Here is a 14,263-nt window from a genome sequence, read left to right on the forward strand (position 1 = left end):
CTTATCTCCAACTAACTACCAGAAAGTCAGAAGTGGCAGTAGCCTTGAGCTGAAGAGCTCAGGGACATACCCAGATCCAGAGTCCAAGTCCCACAACTGACCAAAAAAAAAAAAAAAAAAAAAAAGAGGGCTCCAGTAGCCAGGTACCATGGCTCAGTCCTGTAATCTCAGCTACACAAGAGGCTGAGATCTGGAAGACTGTGATTCAAGGCCAGCCCAGGAAAAACTTGGCAAGGCTCCTTTTCAATAAATAAAAATCTGGGTGCAGCTATGTGGGAGATGTAAATAGGATTATATTCTAGGCCGGCTAAGACCAAAAAAAAATTGAAAACAAAAGCAGAAAGGGCTGGGGGCATGGTTCAAGTGGTTGAGTACCTGACTAGCAAGAGTAAGACCATAAACTCAAACCTAAATACCATAAAAATACAAAAAAGAAGAGGCTTCACACATTCACAGTGTTCAGTCCTTCTGTCCTTTTGTTTCATGCATATGATAACATAGCACTCAAAGAGCCATCTTGGCAGCTGGCTGTGACTTGATGTTGGATTTCCAAGCCTCCAAAATGGTCAGAAGAAAAATTTCTGTTCTTTATAAATTATCAGACTATATTATTTTGTATAGCAACACAAACAAACTAGAATGAAAGTCAAGAGTTTTCCTCTGTGCCCTGGGAAACAATGGTGTCATGAAAAGGATAGAAATAAAACAGAAGTCCAAAACATAAAATAAAAAAAACATCGGGACTTTTACTGACAGCAACTGAAAGATGCTCTATTTTTTTTTTTATTCACTGAAGAGACACGGCTGATTGTGGAGGAAGACCAGAGGCTAGAGTCATGGTTAAAATCACCCTGCTCCATCGCATCTTCCAATCACCCACACCTTTGCCAAGTATTCATGAAAGTTAGCAAGACCAACTTCTACCAACTTTGGCAAAGCATGTCCCAAATATTCAAACTGGAAAGTACTTATGGATTCAGTTCAAAAATCAGAACTAGCCATGCCAGGTACTACCTCGTGTGTGTGTGTGTGTGTGTGTGTGTGTGTGTGTGTGTGTGTGTGTGTGTGTGTGTGTGTGCGCGCGCGTGACACAGAGAGAGAGAAAGAGAGAATTCTGGAGCTTGTTTCAGGGCCCTATGATCTTGTTTAGCATTTTCTAGTTGTAATTGGAATCCTAACACTTGAGCCACACATTTATTTCTGGCTTTTTATGGTTAATTAGAGGTAAGGGTCTCTAGGATTTGTCTCACTTTGAACCTTGATCCTCAGATCTCAGCTTCCTGAGTAGCTAGAATTATAGGCATGAGCTATCAGTTCCTGGCCAGAACACACTCTTTTATTTTTTTGCCAGTCCTGGGGCTTGACCTCAAGGCCTAGGCATTGTTCTGGGCTTTTTCAAGGCTAATACTCTACCACTTGAGTCACAGCACTACTTTCAGCTTTTTCTGTATATATGGTACAGAGGAATGAAACCCAGGGCTTCATGCTTGCTAGGGAAGCACTCTACCACTAGGCTATGCTCCTGACCCCATACTGACTCTTTAACTGGTATTTCCAATTAAATTTTCCAGTTAAATCCCTACCACCCCACCCCCTCTCAAAGGAATCATTTGAGAACAAGAGGACTGAGAAAGTCAACTGAGATGAATCGCTCTTTTAATCATTTGTTGATACAAAATAAGGAATTTGGAAGTTCTAAATTACAATCAACATAATTATTTGGCAATGAAATAATTTTTTCTCATGCAATTGGGAAAAAATAGATTAATACTCTTATGGGGGACTCAGTTACATAAAATAAGTACACAATAATAATGTGTTAATTATAGCAGGTTTGTTTTAAGCAAAATGGCAATGCCATTAAAGAAATGTAGCCAATGTGCTTTGCCTGAATTCTTCCAAAGGGGAGGTCTGAGATTCCAGTACAGTAACATCATTTTGAAATGCAGGTCAATCCAAAGATAGGATTAAGATAAGCAAATCTGCTTAATATCCACATTGGAATGCAAGTCTTCCAAACAGTGGAAGCATTCCGTTTTTACTGTTATCTTATCATCTTCTTTTCTACAATGAATTAATCTACCTACAAAAGTGCCCCCTCCCACAACTGGCATTACTAGAGGTAGATTTAAACCCACAAAATCTGATGACATTCCAAAATCCCTCCCTCCGACATACAACCTAGTTTCTAGAAATGAAATTTTTTTTTCATTTGTTAGGCATCAGATCTGCAAATTATTCCATCACTGTTAACTGTATCTATCAACACTGAAGGCAGAAACTGGCAACCAGGCAAAACAGCAGGCCAGAACTGCAGAGCTTTACACATGGCTGGGGGCATATTTTTCAATGTCATTTAGTTTGTACTTTATTCTTAGTTCATCTAGAAACTTTCATTTATTTTTAGACCCTAGGCAAAAACTAGTTTGTTGTGTTTTTATCAGAGCTTATTAGCCCTAGAAAAATGGTAAAAAAGAGACCCTCCTTATAGTTGGCTTCTATCCATCTTTCAGCAGTTTATTTTCCTCCTTCACCTTTTTCTAAGTACACGGTATTCATGAGCCATTCTCTATCACCTTGCAATCCACTCTTATAAATCTGAGGTTAGGTTAGGCATGATGCCAAGTTGACCAGGCCAAAAGATCTAAAATGTAATTGAATTGTAAATGAGTTTGTGGTTTAACCCAACTTGGAAAAAATACTCAAACATAAATGTCAGAACCTGGAAAGATAATTACTTTGGTGGCTGTTTGGTGGTCCATTGTTGGTTGGTTCCCAATTTGTCAAATAGCTGTGGTGAAGCTCAAACATATAAAATAGACTTCATTAAGTATGTTACCATGTGCCAGCGGCTATTCTGGTTGTTATGGCTAACAAGAAGAGGTAATCATGCCTCCAGATAGCTCAGTTGTATGTAGAACATAGTAACAAAGGAAATACCCACAATTCATTCTTGCACCTTAGAGTTTCCATGACTTAGGTAGATAGATTTGTTAGTGCTAGCCTCATACCACAGTTTCCTCAGATCCTTACCCAGTGTCGAGTATATAGAATATTTTCCAAAGTATCTAAATAAAGTGATAAATGAAACAACAAATAAATGAATAAAATATGTTTAAAGTGCCAATATAAGGTATGTCAGTGGCAATTAAGTTGTGATGTGAATTCAAGTTTAGGATATGTCTAGTGCAATGTCTATCCTTGAATGAACAATAAAAAAAATCAAATGAATTTAATTGAGTGGATGATAGGCATGTAGTATCACTTTTATCTTCCCTCCGTTGTGATAGAATTTCGAATACTTTTCTTTCTGGGCTGGTGATGATTTTCCCATTTTCAACCTGTAAGCAGCCAGGGTTATAAGTATAAGTCACTGGCATCCAACTCTGTTTGGCTGTTCAAATGAGCACAACACATACCTAACATAGTGCCTAGTCGTTTGACTACTAGTGATCACAGACCTAAATTTCTTGGTATTTATTTAGAAGAAATTAAAATAGTTACGTTTAAAAGGAGTCCGCTATAAATATCTACAGCAGCTTTCTTTGTAACAGACCCAAACTGGAACAGCATGTCAGCATTCCCCCCCACACCAAAAAACAGCACGTGCCATTTTTATATATGTTCTCTCTATATACATATTAAAAATGACCAGGTACCAATGCCCATAACTGTAGTCCTAGCTACTCAGGAGGCTGAGATCTGAGGATCATGGTTCAAAGCCAGCCTAGGCAGAAAACTCTGTGAAACTCTTATTGCCAATTAAGTAAAAAGCTGGAAGTGGAGCTCAAGTGGTAGAGTCAATCTTGGGCAAAAAAAACCTCTCAGAGTAGTACCCTGGCTCTGAGTTCAAGCCCTAGGACTCATACAAAAAGAAAAGTATAACAATGGAATTCTATGCTGCTGTCAGAAAAAACGACATTGACCCATTTGTTAGGAAATGGGAAGACTTAGAAAGATCATATTAAGTGAAGTACGCCAGACTCAAAGGAACTTAGGCTCAATGGTTTCCCTCATTTGTCAGAATCAGTAGAAACCTTGGGCTCTACTAGCAGAGATCTGCAATAGAGCAAAATCTTGATACATAAGGCCATATAGTATGAAGCTAATTGAAAGGACCTCCAGGATATTGAAACAAAAGCCATATAACGAATGATTGTTGTCCTTAATGTACTATGTTATCTCTCATCTCCTTTGCTGTCCCTGGGTATCTCATATTGTTACAGTATCTCACTTTGTTATCTGATATATTGAATTTATTTGTATTTGGTTATTTGAAATAGGATAGGGAAGGGGGAAAACCAAGACAGGTAGGGCGGTGAGGGGGGAGGGTAATGGGTAGCAAGACATGTGAAAGGGTATCAATGTATGTGAATTAATGCACCTTCTATCTGGCAAATATCATGTAACCTTTTTATTAATTACAATAAAAAGTATAAAATTAAATCTAAAATTAAATGCAATATAATTTTTATATATGGCATATATTATATATGGTAATGTTATACATTAGATAATAATACATAACAGTTAATATGTAATATATTTAATATAGAGTACAAAATGGAATGTAATTATTTCAAAATAATATAATTGTATCATTATATATAACATGATCTCTATGACAATTATAAATTTAAGACGATAGATAGATGGTATATATGTAATTTCTTGATAGGCTTTGTTTCTCTAAAGAATCTTGTGTGTGTGTGTGTGTGTGTGTGTGTAACTAATCAAAATTGGCTCACATAGTAATGGAGGCTAAGAAGTAATACAATCTTCTGTCTTCAAGCTAAAAACCAGTAAAGTGATTCTGGCTGATGTTAAGGTTCTGAGACTCAAGAGCTGTAAGGCCTTGAGGGCAGCAGAAGGGACAGAAGGCTAGAGAGAGCTCTGTTTTACATCCCTGTCAGAAAGAAAAACAGGAACCTCAATGTATGAGGACAGGAAAAGATGAACATAGCTCACTCAGGGGTTAGGAGGAAATTTGCCCTTCTCCACGTTTTCTCATTTTCAGGCTCTCAGTAGACTGGATGATACCTGCTCACACTGATGGGAAGAAAACGTCCTTCCTCAGTCTAGTTATTCAAATGTTAATCTCTTCTGGAAATAACCATACAGATAAAATAAATAATATTTTCCCAAAACTTTGAGCAAACTTTAGTCCAGTAAAGATGGCACATGAAGTTATCTATCACATAAACAAAGTGTCAATGAATAGGCAAATTAATAAAATATAGTATATACAATTACAGACAGACAGACAGACAGACAGACAGACACACACACACACACACACACACACACACACACACGCCCCTTTTGTGAGAAGGTCAGGTCTTTGCCCTCACATACTCAGTGACCTACACTGGATCAGTCAGGTCATGAAGAAGAAGGATTGGTTTTTTCACATCCCTCAGTAAAGTTTTCACTTAACCACCTCAGCTTGAGAGAGAGAGAAAAAGGAAGGGGGGGGGGGAGGGAGAGAGGGAGAGAGAGAGAGTATGTGTGTTCTATTTGCCTCATTATGCAAATAATAATCCAAAATGTTCTCTTAATTCTGTTGTATTAATACCTTTGTTCACAGTTTATTCTCTGGTAGATTCTTTTTTGTAGCACTCATATGTTATAATAAACCAAGCAATGACAAAAAGAGAGTTGTAGGGGAAGATACCTGTAAAAATTGTTGCAGTTCAGGGTGGCAATACTGAAAAATTCAGGAAAAAAGGGATGAACACTTGTAGGGAAGACAAAGGGCATCTTGATATAATTCTTCAAGAATGAATGTAAATTTTATGAAGTCTTTTTCTACAATGTGATCTTTCTACATTTTTTTCTTTACTGGTACTGGGGTTGGAACTCAAGGCTTCCCAGGCTGCCCTTTGAGCCATGTCTCCAGCCCTGTCTTTCACTGGTTATTTTTCTTTTGCCAGGCTTGGGGCTTGAACTCAGGGCCTGAGCACTGTCCTTGGGCTTTCCTCAAGGCTGGCACACTACCACATGATCCATAGCACCACTTCCAGCTTTTCTATGTATGTGGTACTGTTGAATGGAACCTGGGTCTTTGTGGATGCTAGGCAAAGCACTCTATCACTCGGCCAAACTCCTGACTCTCACTGGTTATTTTTGGGCTAGGGTCTTACTTCCCACCCAAATTTACACCTGATATGTCTATTTTAGGCTTCTTGTCATTGCGAGAAACAGGCTTGTTCTACTATATCCAGCTTCATTTTGGACTCTGAGGATTTTCTGCCTTGGCTGGTCTGGAACTATAATCTTTCCAATGCTACCCTCCCACATAGCCTGACATGACAGATTTGTGCCACCATGCCCAGCTATGGATTGAGAAGAGGTTTTGAGAACATTTTTTTTCCTTCTAAACTCAGCCTCCCATGTAGCAAGGACTAGAGGCATGACTCACCAGCACCAGTTTAATGATGTCATCTTTTATCTCCAATTAAATTGTAAACAATTCAAGATAGGATTCATGTTTTCAATTTTTCAGTTTCCCTGTACCTACGGGACTGGCATGGAATAAATATTGAGTATGTGTTAACTGATCGTGTCAGCATTCCATCACTAACTATAAGTATTTAAGACAATTAACTTACAAAGAGTGAAAGGGTTATTTGGGCCTACAGTTTGGTCCTATGGCTTTGGGCCACAGGTGAAGCAGCACCTCACGAAGGGAACATGTGGTAGAGAATAACCATTTGCTTCTTGGATAAGAAGCAAGAAAACAAGGGCACAACTCCAATGACCTAATACCTCCCACAAGACTGTGCCCCTGAAGGAGCACTACCAAGCAATACTTTCCAAGAACACCATCTTACAGACCAAACCTTTACCATATGGGCTTTTGGAAGGTATGCAGTATCCCAACTATTGTAAGGATTAGAACATACCACCAGAGACCAGCACTTTTCAGCTCAGAAATTCCATCTTCACTGAGCAATTGCCACAAATGTCACCAGCCTTCACAAACTTGGGTTCTCTGATTTGCACTGATGTGACAACATGTTAAGGATAAAGCTATTGCTGCATAAATAACAATGGAAGAATTTCTTTTGCTCTTTCATCATGTAAGTTTGAATCTTGCTTCCTTTAAAGGCTTTCAGTTTGGAAACAAAACATATTAATTTAAATATGGATATAAGCATATGCTTCAAAGGTGTAAAATGTTCTAGACTTACCTTTTTGTGTGAGTGTGTGTGTGTCGGCGGTGTCATGGGGCTTGAACTTGGCCTGGGCACTGTCCCTGACCTCTTCAACTCAAGGCTACTGCCCTATAGCTGGACCTGGGCATTGTCCCTGAGCTCTTCAGCTCAAGGCTACCACCCTACCCTTGAGCCAAACCCCACTTCCCATTTTCTAGAGGTAGGTGGAGATAAGAGTCTCAGGTCCTTTTGTGCCTGGGCTGGCCTTGAACCTTGATCCTCAGATCTCAGCCTCCTGAGTAGTTAGGATTACAGGTGTGAACCACTGTGCCCATCTCAGGTTTACCTTTTAAAACTAAAGGCTAACAGATACACTTCTGGCTCTTTTAGTAGTTAATTGGAGATAAGAGTCTGATGAACTTTCCTGCCCCAGCTGGCTTTGAACCACAGTCCTAAGATCTTAGACTCATAAATAGCTAGTATTACAAGTGTGAGCCACAAATACTGGCTTACTTCTGGCTTTTTGATGATTAATTGGAGATACATATCACAAGCTGAGCTTTGGTGGTTCATGTGGTAGAGTGCTAGCCTTGAGCAAAAGGGCTGAGGGCTAGCATCCAGGCATTGCGTTTAAGTTTCAAGACAGAAGAAGGAGAAGAAGAAGAGGCTGCCTCAGATTTGTCTGCCAAAGCTGGCTTCAAGGCTCAATCCTCATATCTCAGCCTCCAAAGTAATTAGAAATAGGTGTGAGTCACCAGCTTCCAGCTTCTGCTTCTACTAAAAGAGAGAGAACAACAAAAGAAACCCAAAGGCCAGTTTAACATGAGTAGCTCATGCCTGTAATCCTAGCTACTCAGGAGGCTGAAATCTGAGGATCTTGGCTGGAAGCTAGCCCAGGCAAGAAAACCCATGACACTTTTATCTCCAATAAACTACTCAGAAAAAACTAAGTGGTTCTGTGGCTCTAGTAGTAGAGTACTAGTCTTGAGCACAAAGAGGCTCAGGGACAGCATCCAGGCCCTGAGTTCAAGCCCCAGAACTACCAACACACACACACACACACACACACACACACACACACACACACACACACCAATAAAAAAAACCCTAAAGTCCAAAATGACCCCTTGGGTTATTTCATTCTTGTTAAAAATGACTTGTGCATGTCCCATGCTGAATCCCCAAGCCATGCTCCATAGCGTAATATCACATGCCATGAGCGCATCAAGTACGAAGTCAACAAATGAACTAAGTGTTAGCAAGCCCGTTAACAAAGCTATACAAATAATACATTTTCTTTCTTTGTGTGGTGTCTGCCTCAAACATCTGCTTGCTAGTTTTACTTCTGGGAGTTTGATGAATCAAGGGAAAGGCAAATAAGAAATATTAGAGATGGAGAGGCTGTCTCATTTCCATGGTAATACCACACTCCTAGGCTACTCCAGGTGATGAGTAGAAAAGTAGCTCCAGTATTACAACCAAGTTGATAGAAGGAAATGTGTGGTAGAGAATAACCATTGGTCTTTAGGTCCTTAATGAATTTATTTTGACTATTAAAATCTATCTGATTGTTATCTGCTGTGATCAGTTAAAAGGACCATTATTTCTTGCTATTATCAATGGATACTAATATATTGAGTACAATATCCTTCTGTTGCATCCTCTCCACAAATGTTGTGAGCCCAAGAAGTACAATAAACACATCTGACATGATTATTTTTAACATGGTTTTATTGCTATTATTAAGGTGTTGTAAGAGGGGTTACCATTTTATAAGTCAGGTAATGAGTACATTGCTGTTTTGGATAATGTTGCCCCTTCTTTCACTTTCCCCCCAGTCTCCCTTTCCCAACTCTGCCCACAAGGTACATAGGTTGTTTTCCACATCATGTATACAATAGCATGACTGCATTTGTTTACCCTTCCCCTCTCCCTTTCTGTACCTCCCTTGCCCACTCATAAAAAAAAAAAAACCTCATTGTCATCATCATCAACAACAAAAACATTCTTCCATTTTGGTATGATTATTTTTTTTAATGTTTTCTGTGCAGGATAAGTGAACTTGTCAGACAGATGTTGTAGATGTCAATTGGGAGAAATGCCTCCAAAGTGCTTCCCACCATTTGTGCCAGCTTGTTAAGATGATATTCACATTCTTAAGCCTCAGAATCTACAGGCCAAATCACCTTCCCCACTGACTTCCTAGCCTGGGCCTGATGTGAGGTGACTCATAGGTAGAGACCCACCATATCAGAGTAGATCTCTAACCACCCAGGGCAGTGAGTTTTCCCAATCATTTTAGAAATCAGGGGTGTACTGGTATAGAACTCCATTAAACCCACAATTTGCTAGCCTGGCAAACTGTTAGGGCATATTCTGTTGGCCATTTTCTCAGAGGAAGTAGAAAGGAGCTGTTGCAAGGAAAGAGTAGCAAGAAATTCTTGACTCCAAGGAAGGTAAAAGGGCTGCTGGAAAAGAGAATCAAGACTTAGAAATTTGGAATCAGCAGAAGGTAAGGAGAGTAGATCTTCACTTCCTATGAAAATCTAAAATATGCCCGAATTCCACCCTGGTTGTTTTCCTTGCGTTAATTCAGGTAACATTTACTAAACACTGATTAGGCCAAAAACTGAGCAAGGTGCTAGGAGCCTTACTTTATGCAAAAGGAAGGCAGATGCAGAATTACTCAGGAAAACTGGTGAGCTAATTGATTCAAATGAATAAATACAGTGAAGGTTTATACATCAGCAAGGTTGCTTCTACCTAGAAATAATACAGAGCCTAATTCAAGCAGGTACATGTGATCAAAGAAATATACTGAACTGAAAGGTCTAGAAGCAAGCTAATTTCAATTCCTGATCTCCAACCAAATGATGTTACTAAGGCCTTCATTTCTTTCAAAATTTCAGAGCTACTCTCTGTAAACTTGACTTCATTCTAAGTTTGAGTCCTTGCAAAATCCAAAGGTGGCTGCCACCAGAGTGGTCCAGGATGACAGCCTTTTTCAGGGGAAGGATGAAAATATCATAATTACCACAAGCATTCTGAGAGTAATGCTGACCTATTCATCTTAGTTCATAGGATATATTTGTGAAATAATGACTGTGGTCCAGAGATGTCATTTGGATTAACTTTAAGGTCCCTACCAACCAGAGAGAAGGAAAATAGTCCCATTTATCAACAAATAGGTGCTTGATAGGCTGAGTACAAAAGATAGGTGGTATCTGACTCTGCAATAGAGACAACAGGAGAGAGTGAAGACTTAATAGAGTGGCAGATAATCAGTTGGCACCAGAACACAAAGAACTTTGAGTACAATATTAAGAAATTTAGACATTTATATTTTGGGTAGAGAAAGAGCTTGCTAAGATGGATAGAATGGAAAATTTCCAAAAAGTTAAAATATGCCAGACACAGTGGGACCAAGACTATAATCCTTGCTACTTGGGAGGCAACTATAAGGAGATTGAGATTTGAAGCTAGAAAAAAAAAAAAAAGCATACCATTTTCCATTTCCATCTGATCAATGGCTGGGCATAGAAAGTATATGCTTATAATCTCAATGACACAGAAAAGGAGGAACAAAAGAATTGCCATTCAAGCAGGCCTACACACAAAATGAGATCATATTTCTTTTCTTTTCTTTTGTGTGTCATGTGGCTTGAACTCGGCCTGCGCACTGTCCCTGAGCTCTTCAGCTCAAGGCTACCACCCTACCCTTGAGCCATGTCCCACCTCCCATTTTCTAGAGGTTAATTGGAGATAAGAGTCTCAGGTCCTTTTGTGCCTGGGCTGGCTTTGAACCTTGATCCTCAGATCTCAGCCTCCCGAGTACTAGGATTACAGACATGAGCCACTGCACCCAACTGAGATCATATTTCTATTTCAAAAAATAACCAACACCAAAAAGGGAGCTGGGAGAGTGGCTTAAGTGATAAAATACCTGCCTAGCAAATGGGAGACTATGAGTACAATAAAAAACAAGCAAGAAAACAAACCAAAAAAGCATAATATGACACACAAATAGAGGGTGAGTATAATGGTTTCAAGTGCCAGAGTGCTAGCCTTGAGTAAGAAAGCTCAAGAACAGTATACTGGTCCTGAGTTCAACCCTAGAAACAACACACACACACACACACAAAGATTTCAGCGGGAGTGTAACTCTAGTTTTCAGAGCTCCAGGAGCAAGGGTTGTGTAGCTTATTTAAAAAGACATAAAAAATAATAAAATTCACTACATTAGATATAAAACTAGCTAATATGCTTTTGAGTAATAAAATCATAACTTTTAGAATTGTCCTTTCTACCTGAGCTAAGTAAATTTGTATTTCCACTGGTTGTAAAAGATCTACTAGCTCATACTTAATTGCACAGTAACAGATAAATAATTATAATAACAACAATAAAATAGTAACAGGAACTAGAAGTAATAGTAACTAACAAAATAAAGTCAAATAAAAGCCCTACCCCATGGGCCTGGACATTGTCCCAGAGCTCTTCATCTCAAGGCTACCATCCTACCCTTGAGCCAAGGGTTAATTGGAGATAAAAGTCTCTGGTATTTTTGTGCCTGGGCTGGCTTTGAACCTTGATCCTCAGATCTCACCGTGCAGGCCTGAATTTTTTTTAACTCAGAGAAATCCAATAAAGGCCGTGTGTGTGTGTGTGTGTGTGTGTGTGTGTGTGTGTGAATGACATACTGGGAATTGAACTTGGGGCCTTGTACCCTCACATGGCTTTTTCACTCAAGGCCAGCACTTCATTATTCAAGTTATAAATCTATTTGTAGCTTTGGTGGTTAATTGGAGTTTCACAAGCTTTTCTGCCTGGGCTGGTTTCAAATTGCAGTCCTCAGATAACAGCCTCTTGAGTAGCTAGGATTACCAGTGTAAGCCCTGTTTTTTTTTGTTTTGTTTTGTTTTGTTTTTTAAAGCTTTTTAAAATGTAAACTTAAGAAGTATAGCAGTTGCATAGCAGTGAATACCAATAATTATAATTAATTTTAATTTAGTCATTAATGGGAGGTTTGCATGAGGAAAGAAACATTTTGTCTGATTGCTGGAGACAGAGGTCCTTGAGCTCTACTGACTTTTGCTTGAGAGACTTTGTCATCATCAGATAAGAAAATAAGCAAAACAAGAGGAAGGTTCTGGCACCCAGAGAGAGGGTTTTTCTAGGGGAGCATTGAGAAACAAGTTTGGATGGGAACCAGAAGCTGTTGAAGCAGTCAGGCAAGAAGACATCAATTCTGAACTCATCCTGCCTGTGATAAGATCCACTCACTCCTAGCCCCCTCTGATGTGTTTTGGTTAAAAGGCAAAGGCATTCCGTACACTCAATAATTAAGTACAGTCCCACTAAGCCATGTTTAGACCTTTGTTTCTAGAGAGCAGATTTATTAATGGGCTGGTTGAAAGAATGGAACCATTTGGTGTTCAAGAGAAAATGTTTAAAAGAAATACTAGGCATCCTTTCTCTCAGATTGCTGTGGTATGGTCAGTTTGTCTCAGCAGTCCTTGATGAAGATTCATTTAACAGAATTACTAAAAATGTACTGCAGAATATTAAAAGGCATTTAATAGTCCCCTTGACTGGAAGGAAAGTATTTCACCACAATGCAAATACACTTTTTGCTTACTGTTAAAATTCTTACATGTAATAGTCATAAGAGAGCATACTCTTTTTATACCTCCTAAAATAATGGGATATTAAATGCCTTTTGATGTTCTGCAGTACATTTTTAGCAAAAAAAATATATGGTGTGGGCAGGCACTGGTAGCTCATGCCTGTAGTCTCAGCTATTCAAGAGGTTGAGGATCACTGTTCAAGGCCAGCGGGAGCCAGACAGTCCATAAGATTCTTATCTCCAATAAACTACCAGAAAAGCTAGAAGTAGAGTAATGGCTCAAATAGTAGAACACCAGACTTGAGCAAAAAGAAGTCTAGGGACACCACCTGGCCCTGAGATAAAGACTTACCTACGACTAGAGAAAATAATGTCTAGTTAAGTTTGAATACCAGAAAAGCAACGGATGTTTATATTTTTGTATAAGTATGTCCTGTGTGATACTTTGGATGTACATGTGATAGATAGGAAAAAGTCCCACAAGAATGTCCCCTGTTCTGGGCTGGGGAGTGTACCTTAGTGATAAAGTACTTGCCTACAGGCACAGCCCCAGACTGATCCTTGGTAGTTCAGAAAAGAAAACTTTAAAAATCTATCTTCTAATATTTGGAACTTGTGAGTATGTTCCTGTACATAACAACAGGGATGTCACAACAGTCCTTTACTAAAGGTCCTTTAGATAGACAGTTTATCTTGGTGAAGTTAATATAATCACCATAATCATTATTAGAGGGAGGCAGGGGAGGCAGAGTCAGAGAGAAATTGAAGAGCCCATCAGCCAGGCAATGCATGGTTTCTAGAAGATGGAATGTGAAAGGAAATTAATTCTCCAGAAGGAACATACCACTAGCAGACCCAATGGGATTTCTGACATGCAGTATTGTAAAACAAAGTTGCACTGCTTTAAGCCACTATAATTTGCTATAGGCGCATTAAAGGAACTATAAAGTGGCCAGGAGTTTGGCCTGGTGGTAGAGTGCTTACCTGGTGTGCACAAAGACCCGGGTTCAATTCCTCGGTACCACATACATAGAAAAAAGCCAGAAGTGTTGCTGAGGCTCAAGCGGTAGAGTTCTAACTTTGAGAAAGCCCAAAAACAGTGCTCTGGCCCTGAGCTCCAGCCTAGGACTGGCAAAAAAAAAAAAAGAAAAGAAACTATAAAGTGCTCTGTTATAAATGCACAGGTTCATGTCTATAATCTTAGCTACTCAAAAGGCTGAGATCTTAAGGATCACAGTTTGGCAGCTGGGACAGGAAAGTCCTGAGATTGTTATATCCAATTAACCACCAGAAAACTGGAAATGGCTCTATTCTTGAAGGAAAAAGCTATGGAACTGTGCCCAGGCCCTGGGTTCAAGCCCCATGATGGATACCTCCCACAATTTTTGTTGCTGTTTACCTGAAACCCAAGTATAATTTGGGCATTCAGAATTTTATCTGCCAACTTTACCTAAAACATCTATGAAGTAGATCCCAAAGA

Source organism: Megascapheus bottae, chromosome 3 (genome assembly GCF_031878675.1).
Source record: "Megascapheus bottae isolate mThoBot1 chromosome 3, mThoBot2.hap1, whole genome shotgun sequence".
NCBI classification, from domain to species: Eukaryota; Metazoa; Chordata; class Mammalia; order Rodentia; family Geomyidae; genus Megascapheus; species Megascapheus bottae.